We start from the raw sequence: 19529 nt of genomic DNA, 5'->3' as shown, positions 1-19529 counted from the left end.
TTATAAGACAAAATTGGCAACATGACTGAGTAGAGTATTCATAGTTTGAATTTACTTTTTGATCTCTTGCACTCCAACTCAGCTTCCTGCTCTTATCAACTTTCCTTTAGCATATTCCAAAGCTGTCCCAGAACGCCAACTATTTGCTAAACCAAAAGCAATAGATGGGTATTAATATAGCTGAGAAATGATAGAAAAATAGCAGAGTACATTCTCTCCCTGTGTATTGGCACAGGTTCATTCAAAGTCAGTGTATTTTAATAGGTCTCCAGATCTGATCTTGTTGAAAGACATGAGTTTGAATCATAGTGGTACGATGATATCTTTGTGAAAACACATGCCTATGATAGATGGAGCTGCACTGTAAGAAAGCATCTTGATTTAACTGTTGTTATATTTTTCAAAGCATACTTCCTAGAATATACTACAGATTGTGTGATAACATCCTTATAAGATTTTTGTCCCGATGCACAGAGGGATGTTTTTAGTATTTAGAGTACATTTTATATGAAGTTATCAGTATAGAAACTGTATAGAACCAATTATAAATGGAACGATTGGATGCTTCCACTACTGCCAAGCCGTTATGATCAGTTTTTAGCAGCATCTGTGTGCCTGAGAGAAATCAGTTTCTGTGTTATTAATTCATAGGCTGAGTTGTATTCTGTCATGCTAAGTACAAGTCCTCACTATTTTCATCTTCTTTGAGAGTAAGGAAATAAAGAAGATGCCCTCTTCGATTTCTGGACTTTATGAAGCTCGTAGCTGCTAAACTTTACAGCTAAGAGTTTCGCAATAAGCTGTATTATTTACCAACCTGATCTAATATTTTTTATTGCTCTCTATGTACAGTTAAGTTGCTTTCATAAAACACAAATATAAAGGAGACTTTTTTGAGTCACCTTCATGTTAACTGAGACCCAAAACTGCATTCAGATAATCTCTGAGTTTTGCCATGGTGTTTATTTGCTTTTCACAGCTATGCATGGGAAGCATACAACTGTTCTACTTAAATCACAAAGAGAAAGTTTATGCCATTACAGCTTTGTAAGTCTATGATATACTGTTAATTTGCTTTATGAGACTTTTAGGTACCTCATAATCCTTGCTGCAATACCATGCATCTACCTTTGTTATAATATGTTGCTAAGTAATGCACAAGTCTGAATTAAAAAGCAACTGATTGAAGCTTATCTGTCTTTAGTTTAAGGATGACATCAATCTGTGTCTGTCCCTCTATAGCAGAAATGAGGATGATAATTTCATATCATAGTTGTTAAAGCTGCTGTCATTAAAAGTCCGTAGTCCTCTTGTAATATCTTAACAGATTTTTATTGAAACGAAAGAGCCAATGCATATAAGGTGAAGAGATGCTTCGTGTAATCTGAAAAGCTGCTGAAAAATGATAGATGGAGTAGAGCCAAAGAAGGGAGTGGTACAGGTTAGTCTTTAATGGTCTGCACCTGGATTCAGTCATCTCAGGGATGGGACACTGGACACTTTGTAATGTGGTTACACAGCTGGAACAATATGCTGTCTCTCAGCAAGCCAGAACCATTATAGATCAGAGAATAGACTCTGATTTTGGCTTTAGATTTGAAATGCTCTGTTCACAGTAAAATCTGTATTCACTAAAGGCTAATATCATCAGCTGGTTCTGTTAAAAACATGTAACTTCAATTAAACCACAAAATGATTTTAACAAGCCCCTGTGAACAAGTGAAATCTCATGTAGCAACATCCTCATACAAGCTACTCAAAGGGAAGACCAATCGCTTTGTTTTTCCAGTACAAATTAATCCTTTTTCCTCTACGAGGACCTCTGTGCAGACTTAGATTTTCTCCTCTGAATATCTTATTTTAATTAACACCTGAATTGATATCCTGTGAGAGAAATGTTGTGCTGTTCTGAAGCACTTTCACAATTCCTTTCCCATTTTGCTTTCAAAAATGGATAACTGTTAAAGGATTAGTACCAGACTTGCAACATTTGATAACAAGTCTGCAGAGTAACTTAATTTTTCAGAATGATCTTCCTCTGTGTTAACCTGGCTTTAAATCATATTTGATAACTTAAAAAGAGATGTTGAAAAATGACTTCATCCCACTGCTGCTGTATATAATATGTGTGTAGGTTCCGGCTGCAATAACTTTATTTTCTACTCATGTCAGAAATGTGTACGGTAGGTTTTTTTCTGTGTAAAGTAGAGCTTGATTCTGCCAAGTGACTTCTACACATATGCACTGGACTGACAGCCTTCTGTCTCTGACACCATGGTTTGTATTTTTTTTTAGAGACCAGAGAGATTCTTTTAAGTGTAACTGTCTTCAGAAATTAAAAATTAAGGGGGAAAAAAAAAAAAAAAAGTGAAAATTCTTTGGACCTCAGATGATGTAGGCTGCACTATATTTGTTATCAAAACTTATGTTCTCCTGTAATAATATAAATTATTCCAGCTTTTTGTTTGGGCTAAAATATTCTTTAAAACCAATTATATTGCACTGATTGTAATGTGTGTCAGGTGCCATATTTAATTTCATCCACATTAAAATTATATGTGATGATTAATAATTAAAATAACTTGTGGATAGAGTTGTGGCTTTGAAGGTTGAAAAGCATATTGCCTACAAAAAGCTTTTCATGTTTCACTTCGAAATTATGTACCGATGTAAGGAAAATAGAAAACACCTCCTAACTACTTTAAAATTAAAAATAGTAAATATGTAGAATACATTTATATCATATTTAAACAAATTCCCTTTGTAGTTTAGTCCAAGCTGTACATACCTAAATGGTAGAACTGCACTACAGCAAGTTAATTGTTGTGAGAACAAAATTATTCTCAAAGCCTTTACATTTACCCAATCCCATTTGTGCAAATCATGTTGAACTTCAAGTGATGCTATTGTAATTGTGAGCAATATTTAAATTATTAACCTGTTTTTTTCATCAGTCACTGGTATTAGGTGAGTCCCATAATATTTATAATGAAAACTGTTTCTTGACTGATTTTCCTCTTTCTAAATTCTGTACTTTGTGTAAATAAGTGTATATAGTTGGAAGCACAACATCATAGAATTTTTCTGTCCTACAGTAATTTTAACTTAATTTGTTTGATTTTTGTGAAAGGAAAATCATTATGCGTCTGCTTATGCAGATGTTAATGTGATATATCTAAGGTTTCTTTCGAAATATGAAAATGTGTCTTCTCGTTAATGATGTGTAATTGAAAGTATTCACAAGTGGTGGATGTTCCCCTTATGGTGAATGACAAGAAATTAACCATTTATGGTGGTTAATTATAGGAACAAACTCATACTCTGATACCAGAAAACTCCTAGGGAATTCTTGTTTGTAAATGGCTTGAAGGGAGCAATGTTTTGAAAGAAATCAATTGAGGTGTTCTGAGAATGTAATGCATCTTTTTTTTCTTCCATTTTATCTTGCTTTGTATTCAAACATACTTATTAGAGAGTTAAATATTTTCCATTACACATGGGATGCCCCAAATGTAATGCCTACTATTTTATTATGATGGTTATAAGGGCAAATAGGAGCTATTACTTTTGGAGCTACCTGCATGCATAGTTCAGAAAGCCTGTGGGCTGAACAATGTAAATGTTGTGCTTTGGCATTGTGCAGGGGAATGATCCATTCTCAAGTGTATGGTTCAGAGTCCTCAGTATGCATCCAGTCCTTGTACACTTGGAGTACCGAAGTAACACTGTGACTGTGGAGAGAAAGGGATGTGGGGATCCCCTAATAAAAATGATCAGTTTAATTTTGAAATACATAAGTACCATCTTTCTTATTACTTGTATGAAGTCAGAACAGTGGGTGATTGAATTGTTGATAATTGCTTCTGATGAATTCTGGAAAATAAGAAATGCATTAGGGACAGCACTTTCACCTTGTTGCTTCTCCTTCCATTATATTCTATCTTACCTAATATTTTTATATTTCCCCATCTTTTTCAAAGGAAAACTGAAATCTTTTCTTTTTTTAAAAAAAAAAAAGATTCAATATTTCTTATGATTTATTATTAATTTCATTCAGTGAAACTTTTCAAGGTAGCCATAGAGAAATAGACTTCAGAAGAGGTTGAGACTATTTAGATCACAGCAGAGGAGGTGAGGAAATGACTGTTAGTCTTTCTTCCTCTTATCCAGAGAGTGCCTTGACTGTCTTCAGTCAGGTGAGCCAGAATATAATTCAGTTTCCTACCAAGAAATGTACTCTATTGCATTTACCATGTTGTGATCTAGATTTAGTGTTTTAGTAAGAAGACTATTTTGAGTGCTGCTCAGCTTAATTTTTCTGAACTCCAAATTACTAAACACGTCATAAGTTCTATGTTAATTTACTCTCAGTGCTTTAGATACAATGAAGAGATTTAATCGCGTCATTCAGATCTAAATGGATTTCAAAACCTTTCCCACTTTTCAAGAGTTCTAATGTCTTGGGCAAGGAATGTTCTAGGTGTGATCCTAAGTCAACTCAGAAAGCTCATTCCTGAAAATTAATGTGTGTGAGAGAATAATTTAATTGAATCCATTTTATTTTCTAATATAAGAAATGGGACTAATTATGTATTTTCAGGATGTGATTAATTTCATACCTGTTGCCATGAGTGCTCACAGCAATTGGTTCTAATCTTGTTGTAATTGTTTCCAGTAACAACAGAATACTTATGCTGTTACAGAAATGAAAGAATAAAATTTTGACATTGTTTTTGATGTAAATTAGATTGTTTTGGTAACGGAGACAATAAGAGAAGCTCTTGATAGAAGAAGTCACGCTGACAAGCCTTTTATTCAGGAAAAAAGGAGTAATCTTTCCTGCAACTTATAAGTCAGACAGCTCCCCTTGTGGTTATCAGACCTTCCATTACTCACTCTGTTTCAGTCCAGAGAAGGGAAGACGCTGCTTTACACTAGTTGAAAAAGCATGATTCTAAGAGCAGACAAGATGCTTTGTAATATATCTTTATAGTCCAAATCACTGGCTTTCATAACCTTCCATTTGATCAGACTTCTCGTTATTATTCTAGGGTAATCTTCAAGGGTTTCAATTGAGCATGTGTTTTATTTATTTGAAAGGATTTATAAGTCAAAATTAAATGAAATCCTCTTTTTAAAGTAAATATATATATTCATTTTATTGTACAGAATTACTTTCTGTTCTTTTTCCAATGGAAAAATAGGACAAAAAGTCATATTGCTACCGTTCAGTTATTTGAATACGTTCTGGTTATGACTCTGTTGGATTTCTTATACAGAATTGTGTTAGCTATTATCTGTGGAATGTAGTGGTGCTGATTTGGTTTTTCTAGTTTACTTTTTCTTACTTGTAAGAATAGAGTGGACTGAGCCTTTTTCCTGTTTCAGCTCAATTGCTGTACTTATTTCAGTGCATTTAAATATTCACCTTTCATGTTCCTGGTGATGTTTCTGAAGTGATGAGTGTTTACTGCATGTTGCTATCCTGTGACATCTTTGTAGTATGCAATGATGATTTGGCTATTTTAAATCTGTGTGTTTTGAGGTATCCTTGATACCCACTTTCCAGGCACCAGTTCTCTTCCCATAGATTTCAGTCCAAATGAGTAGAGGCTGAGAGAGCTGGGGCTGTTCAGCATGTAGAAGGGAAAGCTCTGGGAGACCTGACTCTTAAGTGAGTCTGTAAGAAAGAAGGGAACAGTCTCTTCAACAGGGTTTGTTGTAACAGGACAAGGGGAAGTTATTTCAAACTAAGAGGAGAAATTTAGATGGGATATAAAGAAGTTTTCCATGGGAACAGTAGTGAAGCACTGACACAGGTTGCCCAGAGAAGTAGAAGATGCCCCATCTCTGCAGACACCCCAGATCAGGCTAGATGGGGCTCAGAGCAGCTGGTCAATGTGTAGGTGTCTCTGTTCATTGCAAGGGATTTGGTCTGGATAACTTTTACAGGCTCCTTTAAATTCAGGGAAATATGTTAACTGATTGCTAGCATATCTGTTATGTGCTAAGCATGTTATCATACAAAGTAACAAAGTGTGTTAAATTTAGTAACTTGTATAGAAAAAAAAACCAACTTATTTTCTGTGGCTAAAATGGAATAACATCATATTATTTTTTCTAAACTGAGGAGGTTGTTTTAAGAGATCTAAATTATTTTTTATAAACACGGGATTTCCAAGTTTGAATATCTGTGTTACACTTTCCTAGATACTTAAACATCTGCCCTCCAAGGAAATGCATCTGAAATGTACTCAGTACTGTAGCTTAGTACAGTAGTCTTTGGAATTTAAAATAAAAGTTCACTATAGTATAACCTGGTATTTGTTGGGTAATGCATATGCAATAAGCTTTTTGTAATTGTTCATGAAGCTTTTAGACAGATATCCCCTCAGGTACCTGTGAATTTCAGTGCAGTGTGTGATTATATTGTTTATTCAGGCTGCATATTAGCATTCTCTACACTTCACTACTTCTTCAGACATCTGGGACTTTGTGTAATTGTTTCTGTAAACTTATTTCACCTGCCTACATTGTAGAAATGATTCTGTAGAATGCATTGTCACACGTTGCTGTAGACCAAAGTGAAAGTCATATGACAGCTTCCTTCCAGTTTACAGAAGTCTGTCTCTTGCTATCACAGGGGAAGTTATACTGGAGGTCGGAGTCTAATCCTGGACATCTTATAAGTTGGCATGTCCAAAATTATTTTGCTGATGAGCAGTGGGATGAGTATCTTCTGTTTCAATGAACTGCAAAGTCCAGTGAATTTCTTGGTGCTTTTATTATTCACTTAGGTTTCAACATACTTAACTTTACACTTCTCTATAAATAAGAGAAGATTACATTGTTGAAAAGAGGTTCCTCAGCTTTTGTAAAGGTCTGGGCTACCGAGTTCCTCATCACCTTTGGTACATTTGGAGTTAATTATGCTGGAATTATGTTTTTCATCCCAATATTTTGGTACTTAATATCTATACCTCCCCCCCAAAAAAAAAATAAAAAAAAATCAGAAATCTTTGAGAGTCTTCAGTATTTGGGTTGCATCACAAAATTTAGAGCAGGAATTTACAAAGAAATGTATAAGAACAAACAGTTTTTATGAGGCTGTGCATGCATTTTTTGTTTTCATACTGGCTGCCGAATATGTGAATGCTATTCTTATGTAATATTTGTTCTGATTAGGTCTGCATTTCAATGTGGTACTGAATAAATGAGCAAAAAATGTAAGGTCATGCTCTTGGGCTACAGTTAAATATATATATTTTTTACCTTTTGAAAGTGACTGGGAGGAAATTACATGCAGGATAACTAATGCAGTAAAATATATGATGTAGTCATGAAACGAAAAGTAAATGCAGTTTTAAAATGCATCAACAAAGATTTGGCAAATACCTCTTCAACAAATACCTTTTCATCAGTATCATGGTAACACCTCACTGCTGCAGATACTGCATAAAATTATACTGTTTTCAAGAGTAGTAATTAAAAATATTATTTCAAAATCACCAAGGATGATCAGAGAAGTAGGCAGGCATATTTTAGTCACTTGCAATATGGTATTTGATAATTCTTCAGAAATGCTAGGTTGGAGTAGGAATTACTGTTATAAAGAGATGAAAATGAAGTCCAGGTACTGCTGTGAATTGAGCCTGAGTCCATGTAGATCATCACATATAGGCATGGAAAATCAAAGAAATTTGTGACATCAAAATAGTGTAAAGAAATATACAAAAGGAAATGCACAAATTGTGCAACTCATGTCTAGTTCTCTGTTTTACCAGTCTTACTTCTTTAAAGAAGTTGTTTGTGTATTCAATAGAAAAACATTATCAAGGTTTTTTAGATGGTTGCATGTTAACACCTTGTAGCTCGCATGAGCACTCAGGTTAGCTGTACCTGAAAGAGTTCTGCTCCTGGCTTCTTTGAGTCCAGGTTATCTTTAAGTACAAGTTGTCTTTTGGATATGTTCCACTGGCATAGGTACAAATTAGTACTAATTACTGCTGAGCTGTAAGCACTAATGAACAAGTTCCAAAAAGTTGCCATAGTATGCATCTCAAGATAAACCATCGTTGTGTTACAGAATAAGTGCATTATTTTTTCCATGAATAAATTTGAACAGATTTATTTCTTCAGCCTCTTGGTGATGTTTTCTTTACAATCATAATTAAAGTGAATTTAGTATCCAAAGAAAAAAAGCTTATTCAACAGTAGCTTGTTCAAGAAATAAATTTGGGATTTCATTTAAGAGCTACTCTTATATCTAACTTTTCTTACTTATGGAAAAAAATCCAGAGCTAACAGGATGTTTGCCATTTACCATGCAGTAACCTACTAGAAAAAAGTCTGTGAGTTCCCTACAATCAGAAAGTATCTATTTTACCTTTGAGCATTGCATTTCGAGTAAAAGTAAGTATGACACCAACTGACACGATTATCATGAGGTAATTGCACCCAAGGGATTAGAAGCATTTGCCTGCAGGTTGTACATGTAACAGCCCAGAAAGTAAATTATAATAATTGCTTCATAATAAAATTCTGCATTGCTGCACCTTGTATTCCAAGTAGCCCGAGGTTAGCGAAATATTTTCAGATGCTTTTGGCAATCATACTTTTTTATTTTTTTAACCTTAATGTTACTTCTGTTAAGATTAGTTTGATGAACTGAAATGAACAAATTGCAATATGCCTGAATTGTCTACAGCAACTTCAGTGCTTTTTTCTAAAGAAAATGTTTGCATCCAGTATTGCATCATTTTTATTTTTATTTTCTCCCCCAGGGTAAATTCTGCATCTTTTGTGCCTTATACAAGGGTCCTGTGTTTAGGGTATGCAATGTCACAAAATGCTGAGATTTTTAAGCAAGCCAAAGAGTTTCAGTAAGTTACTTTTGGAAGTTTTTCAACAGGATAGGAAAGACATATGAGGTAGCTTATAGAGACTACCCTGAGTTTGAGCTGTTTTTCTGTAGCTAATATTGTTTTGTTTGTCATACCTTTCTTATTTCAACTGCTGACAAAACCAGTTTCTGCACTAGAAACTTTATACGTTGCTTATATTGCAGATATATAGAAGCCTGACAATGGGAACTGGAAACATCTAGGGATATAACAATTGAAAAGGATGATTTATAGATTCCTTGATAAAGTGAGTAGTTCTAGCTCTGCCTACGTGATATGGGAAAGAAGAAGGACACATTTAAGTTCTGCATATGTCACATTTCATTTCCATGTATCAAAAGGAGTTCAGTAGCAGGAAGTTAAAGAGCAAAATGTCCCTAGCCTGTTCCTTTTGATCATCTGTATTTTACCTATAACTGGTAAGAGCTGACTACATTCTCTGCATCTCTGTGTCTTGAAAATGGAATAACCTCAAGATGTAATCTTCAAAAATGTAGTGGAGATGGCTTTTGTGAGTCTGGCACCAGTCCCACAGAACTGAAGTTATTAAAATAAAACCTCTGTACTTCCATAGTTAGCATTAAAAACTTTAAAGTAGATATTCAGTGCCAAAGAGTGAAAATTTTAACGATGTAGTGATTCAGTGGCATGACTGAGTACTTGAATATAGGTGGTGAGAGGGGAAGGGTGGTTTGCTCTTATTTTTATAAAAGAAATTTGTTTTTATTTTGATAGTGACCCCACTTGCAAGCCAACATGGAAGAGCCAACAATGGCTCTCTCAACTCAACTCAGATAGGAAGAAACATTAATGTTGCAAATTTGGAGATTTTCCATCTCATATTACTATATCACTGGTAAGGCAATAATCCAATTGAGGTAATGTTAGGTGGGGATGGACACACATCTCTCAGATCTTTATTTGCAAGCTTTATTTGCCGTACTGAATTTTCCTTGATTGTTGGTATGTATGTTGTAATACATAAAGAATTTCTCACAGTATCACAGTAATGCTATGAACAAACTTAAAGTGTGTTTTCTTGGATGTATGTAAACCTAGAGAGTTCTTGAGATTTATAAAATTTTAGGAAATCTTAGATACCTGATGAACTCGTCTCTCTAATCACCTAGGTTTCTTCCTCTTAATTTAGTTTCTTCTCAGTTAGCAAGCAGATTTTATCTGAGTGACTACACTGAGTCAATTTGGTTGGCTTTTCATGGGTTGTCTTACTTAATAAATAGAATAGCACCTTAGAACTGATTTGTTCTTCACTCAATGTATCCCAAGTATCATTCATCTGAAAATGTATAGATTTTTGTGATTACCAGTTTAAATGTTTTCATTAGAAAAATAATTTTGGAAGTTAGTTGCCTGGAATAGCAGTAGGAGGCTGGCTGATTTTAGATTATGTCTATCTCTGTGCTAAGCATAACAAAACTTGAATTAGGAAAGGTTACTGTGAATGTTTCTAATGTGGCAGACCAGAAGAGGCTTCAATGATAATTTTTACTTGTATTAGTTTTAAGTATTTGGTGAGGAGCTAATAATCTCACAGCTGAGGAGGAGGGGAGGATGGCAAAATAGTCTTTCTCTTTGATTTTTATGTTTTCTCTTTCTTCTTAAGTAATTAAGACCTTCATCCTGTACATCTTCTAAGGATGCTGTTAATCATTGTAGAGATTGGCACTGCAATAAGAATTATGAGTAATTGCATTTCTCCACCTTATCTTTTTGTCAGAAATGAAGTACGTGTCATTTGCACTTTTTTTTGTGACTAAAGGGACAATGGAATCTTTTGTGTTTAAGCAGAATTGAAAATGGAAAATCCCTTTTGTACTCTGACGTAAGGTGTACAAACATGCAGAAATTTGAGATATACTTTCTTTTTTCTTTCTAAAAAGTCAAAACCTTGATTTATCCTCTTAAAATTACATGTATGTATGAGTACAACTAAACAATGTTTTTTTTAGCTCAGTATCGACCTAAGCTGTGAAGTCATTAATTATTTTCATCACAGACATATAGCGCCATTAGTACAAAAGTAGAATAACTCCAGGAAATCAAACATCAGCCACCCAAAACTAATATCCTGTCATTATATTTCTGTTTACCAGCGAACAAAATTCTGTTCTTGCTGATTTGAAAAGGTTCCCCGGAGTAAATGCTTCTACAACATACATAAATCATATCCTCCATCTAGTAACCTAATGATGCTTTGGGGGTGGCATCATTAGGCTTCTACATAATATTTTGCCTGACAAAGAATGAAAACTATATTGAAATTATCAAGGAACTTTAATAACAGGGACAAATAAACAGCTTTAAACTAGACTCTTTGCTATCTATCAAAGAAACAAAGCAAAACACACCTTTCCAAGTTCCGGTTCTACTTAAATCTCAGCCCTAATGAATACATTCTTTCTTTTGGTAGGGAGAGAACCGGATTTCTTTATTTCATTATTTGCTTGCTATTTTTACCGCGTCATAGGTACTTTGGATAAGATGTTTAGGATTTGTTATTAGGAGTAGATCACTGATTTCTTTTTATTCATACATCTTTAAAATATCTTCAAGGTGTTTCTCAAACTGCTGCTACTGACACAATTAGAGTCCAGTGTCCCATGAAAATCCTGACTGAAGTAGTTCTCTTAAGAGAGTAAAGCTAAATGTTGGATTGCTGTCCCTAGGACACCACTTTATATAGGCTGATTGGACTCCCTTATACAGAGATGGGGGATCAGGAAGGCTGGAAGGTTATGGATCTCATGTCTGAGATATTCATCTGCATAGGTAATGAGTCAGTTCCTCATTTGTAGTCTTCCAAATTGAACATGGCTTTCCCAGTGCTGAAACATATTTCTGTTTAACCAGAATTCCATTGTTAATTAATTTTTTTTAATCTCTTCACAGTGTCTAGAACTCCACAGTATATTCTCTGCTCAGAGTTTGCACAGGTTTAGCATTTTGACTTTTTAAAATAGATTTTGGATTAAAGTCCTGCTTAACAGCAGGTTAGACAACTCGCTTCATGATAAAGCTTTCTGCTCTATCTGCAAACTGTAGCCCAGACAGTAGAGACAACAACCACATTAATCCTATTTGATAGGGTGCCTGACCGGTGATTTCCAGGCATTGCTAGCTTCTACGTACATATAAATATGCTATACATATGCTGTATGTGTCTGAATGTACTTCAGCCCCAACTAACTGGATGAAATCAGAGTGATTCTGATATTCTGTTAGCCTATAATCACATCCATTCATGGTTTGTTACCCTCTACTCTGCCAATTCTCAATCTTCAATTATAAAATTAATGAAATCACTAATATTTAAATGTCTTTTCATCCATACTCCAAATAATTACCTGTTTATTCTTTAATGATTTTCTCATACACTTCATGCCATTAAAGACATAAGCAATTTGTCTTTTGTCTAATACCTTTCGAGGAGTTATGCATCTTAAGGCTATTTGTGTCAAAAACTTTTTTGCCTCAACATTGTCTTCCATAATTCTGGGGTTTAATCAAAGTTTCCAAATATCTGGGACTAGCTATTTAAAAAAAAACAATAAATAAATCTTAATATTTCACAAGTTTTTCTTTGAATGCTAACTTAAACTGAAACTACTCAGTTACAGTGTTATCATATGTCCTCCTGTCAGTGTTTGATGCCTTTATTGAAACATGCCTTCCTTAGACTGTTAGCTGGTTGTTGTTTTTTGCATTTAATATTCAGTAGGTTCACATAAAGAGCTATACTGGCATTTCTAAAGGACATTCATACTATAGAATGTTCTACAAGTGCGTGTAAACAAGTATCAAGCAGTAGCATTTTGTACTGATGAGCTGTTTCATAACTTGTATTGAAATAAGAATCTAAAATTACATCTCTTTCTGAGGATTTGGATATAAGTAAATGACAGAGAAAAGCATGTTTCACACACTTTGTGACTGAACTGGTTTTCTCCAAAGGAGAAAAAAAGCAATAGTTTTAAATATGAAAGATTTTGTTCTTAGCGTTCACACTAGAAGTGAAGTTTAGAATGGGATATTCGTTTTTTTTTTATTAAAGCCTACTTACGATTTCTTTTTAGTTTATGAAGAGAATTCAGAGAAAAATATTAAGGCCTAGTCTATCATATGGATTTCAGGATTTTTTGCTCTTATCCATGGAAGAATTATACCTTTTTTTACAGGTTTCAATTTAGAGATTGGTCTTTATTGTTTAGTCTAAGCTATTAATCCAATATACTGCTTAAATTAAGAGGAAAAGACCCCTCAGTAACAATTCCTCCAAGCCATTTTATAGGTACTTACCTTGTTTTCTCCACTGAAGGAAGTTGTTGTACCAGAGCTTATCTGAACATCTTCTTTTTAGGAGGCTGCAGTCTGGTGAGGTAACTCTTGTTCTAAATAACAGTTTAAACTGGGGAAGCAGAGTTTGTATTACATAATTTTAATCACCTATAAGCAAGATGTCTAAGCCGAGATGACCTCTTAGGTCCCCTTTTTAGTCAATGAACAAAGGTTGATGCTTTCAGAGAGCTGACAGTTGATACTGACTCTAACCATGAACAGTGATTATTATATGATGTACTCTGTGAAACCTTTCTGTTAATTTGGAAATAAGAAGAGCTTTGTAATGTCTCACAGATGGAGCCATAAAATTTCCTAGCCTAGAGGTATAATGAACCAATAGCATACTATGCTGTCTGGACTTTATACTTGATCAGGAAAAATAGATGAAAAAGCACAGAGATTAAAGACTTTTTTTTCCTTTTCTTAGTCATTGAAAATGCAAAAGATCACAAGTGAAAGTAAACTACAGAGATGATCCCTAGGAATCAGAAATGAATGGCTGTTTCCTTTCTTCTGTCCTAAAGCAGCTTAGACAATTTAGGAAAACAATCTAGTACCATCTGCAGCACAAAGTCGTTAAGTGAAAAGCTGTTATGAGACAAATGCAGTTTTGTATGTGGATGTTGTTGATGTGTGTCCTTCATTCTCAAGGATTATTTCTGAGCTTTGATCAAAACTTTTAGGCTGAGTTATTCAGCTTTATGTTACCTTACAGTTTTTAGAAACATTTGCCATTTTCAATGAGCTCTTTATGTCAGGAATGTGTGGTGACATGTAGCATTCAGATAGCTTTCTATTCCATAAGAAGTAGTTGTAAGTTAGGTATGACCAAGAGACAATCGAAACTGAATTTCTGAATGATCTCCTTATCCTAAGGAACTCATCCCAGATGTACTTATGCCTACTTTAAAGCAGAACAGAGTAAATTTCATCCATGAGAAGACATGGTATTCTCATTGATCTCATTTCCATTGCTCTTTTTTGTAGACATATTTTGGGAAGAGAAGGTGCAATGCATTTCAGATATATTTCTTCAGTTTCAACCTCCATTGACCTGTAAGTACCAAATATTCTTTCCAGTGTTTTTTAGGTGTTAGGTGCCCCTTAACACAGAACAGTGCATGGCTGGCATTGAGTTAGAGAAGTGAATGTAAAAAGTGTACAACTCTGCTTTACATTTCTTTTAACAATTAGTGTAAATGTACATCTTGAGTAAGATATATATATATATGTTTTGGTTTTTTTAAGGGCGGGTTCTGAGGGGCATTATCAAGTTTGATCTCTTTTCAAGCATAATAAGTAATACAAAAGCCTTTCAGGGGAAAATCATGTACATACTGTGAATAGGAAATGAATGTTTTTTTCTGATTCAGTGACAATCCATTTCCATGTTTATAGATTTGCTGCTAAAAACGATATCTTCCGAAAGGTTATTTTTTAAATGCAATCTGTTGTCTCAAGTTGGAAGCCTGTTACATTGTTTTCTCATCTTACACATTGACAAAAAATAGTTGTCAAGGTTAAGAGCTGGAAGGTGAAAATACTTCCTCATAGGATGCTGCATTTTCTTCAAATTCTATGTAGCTAGTGATGACAGGGGATTCAAAACCCCATTATCTTCTGAATTTTTTTCATTCCATTTCTTCTGAATATTGTAAGCTACATTTATTAACTCAGAGAACTTTCCTGTCTTTGGAGGTCAATTTTTCAGTATAGGGTGGAGCTGCAGATTTGCCTAAAGTCAGATAAGGCGGTAAACACTAAAAAAGTCACCACTCTCATTCTAGATTAGGTGTTGTGGGGGGTTTTTTGATTGTTTGTTTGGTTTTGGGGGTTTTTTTGTTCTGCTTGTTTGGTTTGTTGTTTTGGTTTGGTTTTTGGTTTTTATTTGTGTACTATGCAGAGCTGAGAGAGCAGAAATATCACAAAGCTTAACTTTCTACAGGCAAATGTCTCTTGTTTCTGTGCTGTCATTGATGTCTGTATGAAAGGGTCTTATAGGACTTCTCAAAGTCATGGAATAATAGTTCACTGGAAGGATTTTGAGCTCTGAAATGACTGTTGTTTTATGAATTCTTTATTTAAACAATACAAGGCCATTCATGGCAAAGCAGAAAGTTCTCTTAAAATAGACTTTGTTTAGTTTGGCCTGAGAAAATCCGAGTCCACATGTATAAAGTCATGAAATATCCTGTAAAAAATGTTTACAGGCAAAATAAATGGCTTGCAAAATTAGAGGGTATGTGCATGGTGCTATAAATGCTCATGGTTGTTCATATCATTTAATAAAGCTGTTAAGTCTCATTTACTTGATGTAGACCACCAGTGAGTTAATGTTATATTTTTTTGGAATTAGAAGTGCATTCCAGTTGGAAAAAAAAAGAATTACAAAGCAGTGTTAAATTTGCCATTGAGAGATATACTCCTTCTTAAATTCTACTATCTATAAAATATCAATATATCTTTAGAAATAAATTATTTCATCAATAGAAGCTCTGCCTCCTTATAGCAAGGCTATATGTACTAATAAGCTTTACCTTACTGTGTTTTCTAATGTAACGAATGTTCTCCTTCATTGTATCTATGTATAATAACTCCTGTTTTATGTCTTTCTGGATAAGGATTTTGCTAGCACTCTTTTGCAAATTAGGAAGGAAGTTGTCTTCTAGTTATGAAGTTAAATGTCTGACTGAAATGTTCTTTTGGCTGCATATGTGGAGACAGGTAGACTACTTTAAGACAGACTAGAAACATTAGACGCACACTAGCAACAGTGAATCACATTGATTGAAGACCGTTCAGCTTTCTAGTTACTCAACTGCACTTGGTAGAATTTACCTAAACTAAAATGACAAGTGAAGTTTTGTATTATGGTATAATGTTTCATAAATTCCTGCACCATTTAAATTTGTATTGCTCAGCATTATAAATGTAACTAAGATGCCCTTACTACCAGCAGATTTGCTGAAGGTATCCATTCAGTTGATAAAATATTTATTGTAGGAAAAAAATAAAAGAACTTTCAAGAAATGTAACTACATATGATGGACTTCGGAAACTTACTTTTTAAAATATGATTGTATTATTCCTATTTTTCCTGTTAGGTTAGAGATAACAGAAAAATATCAGAATAGCCATTTGAATGTTTAATCAAAACTGCTGGAACAAAAGTAAGCAAGTTTTCTTAATGGCATCTTTTATCACTTTCTTGAAATCTGTGATGAATCATTTTCATTAGCTGGTTGTACCTCATCTTTCAGGTGCCTGCTGTAGGGTTAATTTTTTACTGCAAGAATTCCATAATCCTTTTATGCACGGAATGCTTTCCCATATAGAAATAGACTCTGATCTGCTGATCCAAATTATTCCCCTCTATGTATGTAGCATTCCTATGATGTTAATGGAATTGCTCAAGTAAAGACTGCTCATGGGGCACCTGGGAACACTAGGCTGTATTTTGTGGGGAGATTAAAAATATCACTTTGTCAGTATTGCTTAATATGTAAAACATGTTATGCAAAACCCAGTGCTCAGGGGAACAACATAAATTTCACTTTTATATTCCCATTATGCCAGGAGCTTTGCCAAATCATAAGCAAAAATATGTTCTTCTGTGCTCTTTGAATATAAAACAGCAGCATACTTGAAAAGAAAAAGAAAAAAAGAGGAAAAAAAAAAAAAAAAAGCATCTCTGGAGTTGTGTGACCTACTGATTGGAGTGTTTATTTTGGGAAAGAATACCTCAAAGGAAAAGAATTCCTCCTTCAGTGTTAGAAGTTTGGATCTTCATCAGACCTTAACATATCCAGGAGTCTTTTGCATTCTTAACTGGTGGTTTATTTAGTTTTCCCTACCCACTCTAAATTTTTGAGACAATATTCAGAGATGAAATATCATGTGATTTTTCTCCAGTGACATTTTCATAATCAGAAATAGGTCACTATGAATTGATTAGCAAGAAAGAGAGAAGTAACTTGGAAAAAATCTAGATATTAATATTTGCCAACTCTTTCATCTTCTGAATATGTTAAAAACAAATTGAGACATATATATTCTAAAGAATATGGATATTATTATCATCAGATGTGCTCAAGCTCATTTTAAGTTTGTTGAAAGAAATAAGAATCTTATTTTTTTTTACTATCTGCGAGTCATTTTTTAGGTAATTATTATTTTGAATCCAGGTTTATAAAGAAACAGAGACACATTGCAAATTGTCAAACAGTTGTTTCATGTCAGTCTTATCATATATGCTTGACCAGTATTAAGATACTGAGTGTTGCAGTTGTGCAGTTGTTAAATTATCACAACATGTTTTGATGCAAAGAGAACTAAATATGGTAGTTTCAAAGCAGTAAGGGCTGCCACATCACTACCATAGGGCAGGTTTTGGTATGATTAACACTTAAAATTGTGTTTGGTCCCCACTTGGTAAATTACTTTGACTTACAAAGACACTATTTCTTTCCACTGTGCAGCTGCAGTCTCTTGCTGAGGAATTAAATTTCCTATAAATGTCCACACTTACAGCTCCATATAGTAGTTTCCTGTTGTTTTGTTCTCCAGATTGGTTTGTCTTGTGTGCCTTATGGATACTTTCATCTTTGCTTCTGGAGTCAGACTTTGGTAAAGATTATAGGCATATTAATGTAATCAACACGATATTTTTGCATACAATGCTATTTGCAATTGCACTGACTTGGAAGTAACTTAATATATTAAATTTTCCAAGAAGCTGTAAGTTGTGTAAGTAAGGGACAAGAGGTACAGTATTCATGCAGAGATATTCATAGAGAAATTCCCCATGTTTAATCAAGCAGCTGTTAATTTTTATCACTCTGTATGCAAAGATTATTCTTTTTTAAGAGTCTAGATTTTTTTATTATTTATTCTCTTCTGCAATCAGACATAGTACATGAGTATGAATTAGGAATTCAAATACAAGGGAAAGGTTGCAAGTGGCAATTTTTGAGTTTTTAGTTGTCGGAACAGAGAATGAAGTGTAACAGGAATCACCTTTTCAAGTCCACTTAGAGTTTCTTAAGTCCCAAATAAACAAATAAATAAATAGCATCTGTAGTAAGCAATGAATGATTGGTGATTGCTTGCTGAGTGAGAACATCAGGAGGCTTTGCTGTTAATCATCTGTACTTCTGTCAGCGATCAGTACAGCCAATGTAAGTGACTGAAGCACTTTCCAGTTGCAGGGCAAGCACTCTCAATGGAAATATAAAGTACAAAAAAGAAAACATTGGCATCTCAGAAGTTAGAAGTGTTTTTACATCTCACAGAGAAAGTCTGTCAAAGATTTCTACTCATTTGGAAGGATGTATGCCTAGTGAGCAGGCACGTGTCAAAATAAAACAATAGAATCTAAGAATTATAACTGAACTGCTCTTCTGGAGGCAGTGATTGGTACGACATTTGTTATATACTCATGTGAAGGGATTTTCCAACCATACTCCAAGCACATTTCAGGCCTAACTTATATGTTCACTGGGATATTTTTGAATCTTTCTGCTTTCTGGAATACAAAATTTAGAAAGAACTCCTGCTTCTCTTGTATTTATTATTGTTCTTTTTGCAAATATTTTGCTGTAGTAAAACTAACTGGATCTCAACTTACAACAGTAAGTTCAGAACAAAGTGAAATACTACCCTTCCTCCGCACAAAATAGAAATTAATGTTCATATTGGAACTCAATATGGAGCAAGGAAAGTTATTGCATGGTGAGACAAGAGATTGCAGAGCACTGGCAGCACATTGCAGCAATATTTAGCAGTAGTTCCAAGCTCCAGCCAAGTAACTTCAGGCATGAAAAACTGTTGACTAGTAAAGGAAAATTTGCTGGTAGTCATCTGCCTACTAATATAAGCCAAGGACCTGGTTAAAACCCTGCTTTACTTTTTTCTGAAGACAGTTTTGAAGCTTTCAATTCCTGGACTTCAGTAGGAACTCAATTTGAGAATCTTGTCAGTGTTGTTGCTAGCATTCCTTTCCTAGCTCATTAAGTAATACAAAAGTTTTCACTATAGAATGTGATGATTTCAGAATCAGATTATGAACAGAAAGCGTATACAGAAAAAGACAGCGTTGTGTAGTAATATTTTCTTATCCCAATGATTTCTTCCATTGCAAAAAAAAAAAAAAAAAAAAAAGTGTAAGTTCATAAATCTGATGACTAGCTAAAGCTGGCTTTATACAATAATGTTTGAGTTGCATTATATTACTTTGGTTATTTGGAATGTTCTGAATTACATATCTAA

General features: G+C 34.2%; 1 long non-coding RNA gene across 1 annotated transcript in view; it reads left to right on the top strand.

Annotated features, from left to right (window-relative positions):
* The window catches only part of LOC107317093 (uncharacterized), a 103549-nt gene extending 89231 nt beyond the window's left edge, over positions 1-14318 (top strand). The window contains exon 3 of the long non-coding RNA XR_004308147.2: positions 14250-14318. This is a non-coding gene — a long non-coding RNA (uncharacterized LOC107317093). The remainder of the gene's footprint in view (positions 1-14249) is intronic.
* Positions 14319-19529: the final 5211 nt, after the last annotated feature.

The sequence above is a fragment of the Coturnix japonica genome, chromosome 11 (genome assembly GCF_054131305.1).
Source record: "Coturnix japonica strain WE chromosome 11, WE-NBRP24, whole genome shotgun sequence".
Classification (NCBI taxonomy): Eukaryota; Metazoa; Chordata; class Aves; order Galliformes; family Phasianidae; genus Coturnix; species Coturnix japonica.
Note: the sequence above shows the minus strand (reverse complement) of the source record. Positions and strands in the feature narration are given on the sequence as shown.